The sequence below is a fragment of the Cannabis sativa genome, chromosome 7, assembly GCF_029168945.1.
Source record: "Cannabis sativa cultivar Pink pepper isolate KNU-18-1 chromosome 7, ASM2916894v1, whole genome shotgun sequence".
In the NCBI taxonomy this organism is placed as follows: Eukaryota; Viridiplantae; Streptophyta; class Magnoliopsida; order Rosales; family Cannabaceae; genus Cannabis; species Cannabis sativa.
This window is the reverse complement of record NC_083607.1, coordinates 10,118,460-10,125,938: the sequence shown is the minus strand read 5'-3', so window position 1 is coordinate 10,125,938 and position 7,479 is coordinate 10,118,460. Positions and strand designations below refer to the sequence as shown.

General features: G+C 43.5%; 1 long non-coding RNA gene across 1 annotated transcript; it reads left to right on the top strand.

The window, feature by feature from the left end:
* Nucleotides 1-1,735: 1,735 nt before the first annotated feature.
* LOC133029312 (uncharacterized) lies at nt 1,736-3,552 on the top strand. The gene is made up of 3 exons (XR_009683455.1): nt 1,736-1,904; nt 2,778-2,840; nt 3,305-3,552. It is a non-coding gene; the product is annotated as an uncharacterized LOC133029312 (long non-coding RNA).
* Nucleotides 3,553-7,479: the final 3,927 nt, after the last annotated feature.

Sequence of the window (7,479 nt, the reverse complement as noted above, 5' to 3'; positions counted from 1 at the left end):
CTAAGCTGTGCAATCCCACATCGCCTGGGGAAGGTCAAGTGGGATGATTCTGAGACCGTGTAGGTATGAGACTACACAGTTGAAGAGGGCTTAAATGAATTGATTGGTACTACCTATGTCAACAAGGTGCATCTTGTTTTTCGGTAGCCCATCACGAAAGAACTCCACAGTTAAGCGTGCTTGGCTTGGAGCGATTTCAGGATTGGTGACCTCCTGGGAATTTTTCCCAGGATGCGTGTGAGTGAGGACAAAGCACGCTGGAAACACTTGTGTTGGTCTGTAGGGCCAGTCATCAATCCATGAAGCAGCCAGAGTGACGTACTCGTGTATAAGAGCCATTAGTCCGTGGGTGTAAGGGCCCAATGGAGGCTTGAAGCGGGGACGTTACAAAATTTGTAACGTCCCCGCTTAAAGCCTCCATAACACTTTCACCAGTGCAATTGTCTTGTTTCTCAAGACTTTCTCCCTTCTGTCAAGTATTTGCACCAGTTGTTCCTCATATGATAAATGTAGTTGAAGTTCTAATGCTTCATAACTCCGGAGATGGAACGAATCTGAGACATATTTTCGAAGCATCGAAACATGAAACACATCATGTACAGCTGCCAGCGCTGGGGGCATAGCCAACCTGTACGCTACTTGCCCTATCCTCTCAAGGATTTCAAAAGGTCCAATGAACCTGGGGCTAAGTTTTCCTTTCTTACCAAAGCGCTTGATGCCTTTCATCGGCGATATTTTGGTCGACGAGGACGTCGGACCCCGTAAGGGGGGGTGATTGTGACAGTCAGTAGTCCCGTGATCCGTAAGGGGAAATACCGGGTAAGCTGTGCAATCCCACATCGCCTCGGGAAGGTCAAGTGGGATGATTCTGAGACTGTGTCGGTATGGGACTACATAGTTGAAGAGAACTTAAATAGATTGATCGGTACTACCTATATCAACAAGGTGCATCTTATTTTTCGGTAGCCCATCTCGAAAGAACTCCACAGTTAAGCGTGCTTGGCTTGGAGCAATTTCAAGGATGGGTGACCTCCTGGGAAGTTTTCCCAGGATGCGTGTGAGTGAGGACAAAGCACGCTGAAAACACTCGTGTTGGTCTGTAGGGTCAGTCATCAGTTCATGAAGCAGCCAGAGTGACGAACTCGTGTATAAGAGCCATTAGTCCGTGGGTGTAAGGGCCCAATAGAGGCTTGAAGCGGGGACGTTTCAAAAATTGTAATACCCTGGAATTAAGGAAATGGATTAGCAAAGCCCTAACTAGTTAATTGAGTATTATTGTAGAATTATATTATATTATAATTTATTATATGCGAATTAATATGAGAAATGACATGTTAAGACCCCGTTGGTGAGTTAGGGGCATTTTAGTAATTTTGACCCGAGAAGGGTAAAACTGTGAATTTAATTTATTTATGTGCTTATGAACTATATTATTATATAGTATATCTGGTGCGTCCTTTTTCAGGTGTGTTCTGACAAGTTGGCGCGGTATAGTCACAATCGGGTATTTTGGTCCGAATCGGGTTCGGGGCGGAAATATAATTTTGGGATAAATTATTGGCATTTTATTTATGTGTGAATAATCTGAAATTATTTAAATATGTGTTATATATGAAATGAATTCAATGCCCTTGATTGTTTGAGTATGTGAGAAATGGCCCTAGGGGCAAAATGGTAAATATGTATTTTTGGATTTATTTTCAACTAAAGGCATTCTTTGTAAAAAAAAATGAAATTCATTTTCTGCATTTACCTTAACCCTAAAACAGCCCCCTTCCCTCTCTCTCTCTCTCTCTATCTCTCTTTGTATTTGGTTGAAAAATTGGTGATTTGCTTGGTATTCAAGCTTGAAATTGAAGAATTGTTTGAGGAGTTGTGGCTTGATCATTGCATTGAAGCTTGAGGTAGTTTTTCTATTGCTGAAATTTAATGAATTTGCTGCTGTAATTTTATGGTTGAAAAGCATGAAATAGGTTGGGATGGTCTTGAGATGCATGTTGGTGTTTTCTTGTTGATTTGAGCATGTTTGTACTTGGATCTTTTGAATTGATGTTGGGTTAGGTTTGGACAGAATTTAAAAGGAGTTTTATTGTTTTTTTTTTTTTTTTTTTTTTTTTTGTTATTGAACTTTGAAATTAATTGTTCAAGTTCAAGTTCTTGAGCTTGAAGTTCTTGGTGATTTTGCTTAAGTTGGAGCTTTGAAGTTTATGATGTTTAATCTGAATTTTTGGGGTTTTTACCATTGAATTTTTAATGCATGAATTGTGTTTTAAGCTTTTAATTTAATTACTGGAAAATCTATTTAATGGATTTAAGTTTTGGTTGTGAATTGAGTTGAAATGGATGAGTTTTGGGGCTGAAATTCATTGTTAAAGGCTGATTTTTAGTTGTTGGTTTTTGGTGTTGTTGGAGAGTGAATTAAGTGTTTTCCTCTCTAATTACTTGGTTTATGTTAGGTGAAAGTTTGGTATGATTGTGGGTTGATATAGCATGAAAATTGGTGTTTTTGGATGCATTTTCGTGGCTGGAAACTGGTTTTCCTGGGTTTTTAAACCCAGTAGCCGCGGCCATTTTTGGCAGCTTATTGTATTTTTTTTCGAGTTTTTGTTTTGGTCATAACTTTTGACTCGGGACTCCGTTTGGGACGTTCTTTATATCGTTGGAAAGCTCGTTCCGTGCTCTATCTGAATATCTGGAATTTAAATGCCCAGTTTTTAATTTGTGGAAATGGATTTTGGGATTAACCCTATACTTGTGTATCCCGGAATTGTGACTAGGATTACCGGCACTTGGTCAGGAGCACCCGGGGATTTGGAATCTCCATATTTGTGGGACATCAGGTAAGACAGTAGTTAGCACGTAGAGATATGTGCAATGATGCTTATATGGAATGTGATTTATATGAGAAACTAGAAACCGGGATTAGAGTTATTACTCTAAAGTGAGCGGTTTATTGGCTTAGGGTTATTACCCAAGTGAATTGTTAATATGTAATTGTTATGCCATGATGTATATAGCTGTATATTAAAGTAAAGGGTTATGTGTTCAAGGCGTAATCGGGTTGGACTTGGTAACTAGAACCGAGATGAACCGTTCTAAGGCCTTATTGTAATTAGACGTGTGAGCGTAACATGTAGGTCTATGCCACATAGACATAAATAGGCGTGTGAGCGTAACACGCAGGTCTGTGTCATACAGACAAATAATAAATGGCATTATTATTATTTATGTGATGAGTTATATATGATTAACGATATATCTTACTGTCTTGCTGGGCTTGGCTCACGGGTGCTCTACTGTGCAGGAAAGGGTAAATCTATCTCTGATCAGCCATGAGTATGGGAGTTGGGCGATGTATGTACATGTTCGGGCCAAACTAGACCAAGCGGGTTGGGGTCTACCAGCGTTGAAACTTTTGTAACTCTATTTTTGCCGCTTAGGTCGGCTAAGGAGAAAAGACTTGTAATATTTTGTAAAATAATTTTTTTTGGGATCCCGAAACATGTAACTTTTGTTTGTAAGGTTAAAATTATTACAAGTTTATTTTCATTCCGTTTTCGTTTAAAGTTTTAATTTCCGCGTTTTTTTTAAAACCAATCCCGTTTAGGGGATTAGGGTTTCTTAATCATATTGGGTAGCGTGCTTAAATCTTAGGGCGTTACAGTTTGCTAGCTTAACTGTGGCGTTCTTTTGTGATGGGCTACCGAAAAACAAGATGCACCTTGGTTATATAGGTAGTACAAATCAATTCATTTAAGCCCTCTTCAACTGTGTAGTCTCATACCTACACAGTCTCAGAATAATCCCACTTGACCTTCCCCAGGCGATGTGGGATTGCACAGCTTACCCGGTATTTCCCCTTACGGATCACGGGACTACTAACTGTCACAATCACCCCCCCTTACGGGGTCCGACGTCCTCGTCGACCACAATATCGCCGATGAAAGGCATCAAGCGCTTTGGTAAGAAAGGAAAACTTAGCCCCAGGTTCATTGGACCTTTTGAAATCCTTGAAAGGATAGGGCAAGTAGCGTACAGGTTGGCTATGCCCCCAGCGCTGGCAGCTGTACATGATGTGTTTCATGTTTCGATGCTTCGAAAATATGTCTCAGATTCGTTCCATATCCGGAGTTATGAAGCATTAGAACTTCAACTACATTTATCATATGAGGAACAACTGGTGCAAATACTTGACAGAAGGGAGAAAGTCTTGAGAAACAAGACAATTGCACTGGTGAAAGTGTTATGGAGGCTTGAAGCGGGGACGTTACAAATTTTGTAACGTCCCCGCTTCAAGCCTCCATTGGGCCCTTACACCCACGGACTAATGGCTCTTATACACGAGTACGTCACTCTGGCTGCTTCATGGATTGATGACTGGCCCTACAGACCAACACAAGTGTTTCCAGCGTGCTTTGTCCTCACTCACACGCATCCTGGGAAAAATTCCCAGGAGGTCACCAATCCTGAAATTGCTCCAAGCCAAGCACGCTTAACTGTGGAGTTCTTTCGTGATGGGCTACCGAAAAACAAGATGCACCTTGTTGACATAGGTAGTACCAATCAATTCATTTAAGCCCTCTTCAACTGTGTAGTCTCATACCTACACAGTCTCAGAATCATCCCACTTGACCTTCCCCAGGCGATGTGGGATTGCACAGCTTAGCCGGTATTTCCCCTTACGGATCACGGGACTACTGACTGTCACAATTACCCCCCCTTACCGGGTCCGACGTCCTCGTCGACCACACTTCTGGCTGGGTCAAGGCTCTGATACCATTTGAAACGTCCCCGCTTCAACCCTACATTGGGACCTTACACCCATGGACTAATGGCTCTTATACACGAGTTCGTCACTCTAGCTGCTTCATGGACTGATGACTGACCCTACAGACCAACACGAGTGTTTTCAGTGTGCTTTGTCCTCACTCACACGCATCCTGGGAAAACTTCCCAGGAGGTCACCCATCCTTGAAATTGCTCCAAGCCAAGCACGCTTAACTGTGGAGTTCTTTCGAGATGGGCTACCGAAAAACAAGATGCACCTTGTTGATATAGGTAGTACCAATCAATCCATTTAAGCTCTCTTCAACTGTGTACTCCCATACCTACACAGTCTCAGAATCAACCCACTTGACCTTCCCCAGGCGATGTGGGATTGCACAGCTTACCCGGTATTTCCCCTTACGGATCACGGGACTACTAACTGTCACAATCACCCCCCCTTACGGGGTCCGACGTCCTCGTCGACCACAATATCGCCGATGAAAGGCATCAAGCGCTTTGGTAAGAAAGGAAAACTTAGCCCCAGGTTCATTGGACCTTTTGAAATCCTTGAAAGGATAGGGCAAGTAGCGTACAGGTTGGCTATGCCCCCAGCGCTGGCAGCTGTACATGATTTGTTTCATGTTTCGATGCTTCGAAAATATGTCTCAGATTCGTTCCATATCCGGAGTTATGAAGCATTAGAACTTCAACTACATTTATCATATGAGGAACAACTGGTGCAAATACTTGACAGAAGGGAGAAAGTCTTGAGAAACAAGACAATTCCACTGGTGAAAGTGTTATGGAGGCTTTAAGCGGGGACGTTACAAATTTTGTAACGTCCCCGCTTCAAGCATCCATTGGGCCCTTACACCCACGGACTAATGGCACTTATACACGAGTACGTCACTCTGGCTGCTTCATGGATTGATGACTGGCCCTACAGACCAACACGAGTGTTTCCATCGTGCTTTGTCCTCACTCACACGTATCCTGGGAAAACTTCCCAGGAGGTCACCCATCCTGAAATTGCTCCAAGCCAAGAACGCTTAACTGTGGAGTTCTTTCGTGATGGGCTACCGAAAGACAAGATGCACCTTGTTGATATAGGTAGTACCAATCAATTCATTTAAGCCCTCTTCAACTGTGTAGTCTCATACCTACACAGTCTCAGAATCAACCCACTTGACCTTCCCCAGGCGATGTGGGATTGCACAGCTTACCCGGTATTTCCCCTTACGGATCACGGGACTACTGACTGTCACAATCACCCCCCCTTACGGGGTCCGACGTCCTCGTCGACCAAAATATCGCCGATGAAAGGCATCAAGCGCTTTGGTAAGAAAGGAAAACTTAGCCCCAGGTTCATTGGACCTTTTGAAATCCTTGAGAGGATAGGGCAAGTAGCGTACAGGTTGGCTATGCCCCCAGCGCTGGCAGCTGTACATGATGTGTTTCATGTTTCGATGCTTCGAAAATATGTCTCAGATTCGTTCCATCTCCGGAGTTATGAAGCATTAGAACTTCAACTACATTTATCATATGAGGAACAACTGGTGCAAATACTTGACAGAAGGGAGAAAGTCTTGAGAAACAAGACAATTGCACTGGTGAAAGTGTTATGGAGGCTTTAAGCGGGGACGTTACAAATTTTGTAACGTCCCCGCTTCAAGCCTCCATTGGGCCCTTACACCCACGGACTAATGGCTCTTATACACGAGTACGTCACTCTGGCTGCTTCATGGATTGATGACTGGCCCTACAGACCAACACAAGTGTTTCCAACGTGCTTTGTCCTCACTCACACGCATCCTGGGAAAACTTCCCAGGAGGTCACCAATCCTGAAATTGCTCCAAGCCAAGCACGCTTAACTGTGGAGTTCTTTCGTGATGGGCTACCGAAAAACAAGATGCACCTTGTTGATATAGGTAGTACCAATCAATTCATTTAAGCCCTCTTCAACTGTGTAGTCTCATACGTACACAGTCTCAGAATCAACCCACTTGACCTTCCCCAGGCGATGTGGGATTGCAGACCTTACCCGGTATTTCCCCTTACGGATCACGAGACTACTGACTGTCACAATCACCCCCCCTTACGGGGTCCGACGTCCTCGTCGACCACAATATCGCTGATGAAAGGCATCAAGCGCTTTGGTAAGAAAGGAAAACTTAGCCCCAGGTTCATTGGACCTTTTGAAATCCTTGAGAGGATAGTCCAAGTAGCGTACAAGTTGGCTATGCCCCCAGCGCTGGCAGCTGTACATGATGTGTTTCATGTTTCGATGCTTCGAAAATATGTCTCAGATTCGTTCCATATCCGGAGTTATGAAGCATTAGAACTTCAACTACATTTATCATATGAGGAACAATTGGTGCAAATACTTGACAGAAGGGAGAAAGTCTTGAGAAACAAGACAATTGCACTGGTGAAAGTGTTATGGAGGCTTGAAGCGGGGACGTTACTAATTTTGTAACGTTCCCGCTTCAAGCCTCCATTGGGCCCTTACACCCACGTACTAATGGCTCTTATACACGAGTACGTCACTCTGGCTGCTTCATGGATTGATGACTGGCCCTACAGACCAACACAAGTGTTTCCAGCGTGCTTTGTCATCACTCACACGCATCCTGGGAAAACTTCCCAGGAGGTCACCAATCCTGAAATTGCTCCAAGCCAAGCACGCTTAACTGTGGAGTTCTTTCGTGATG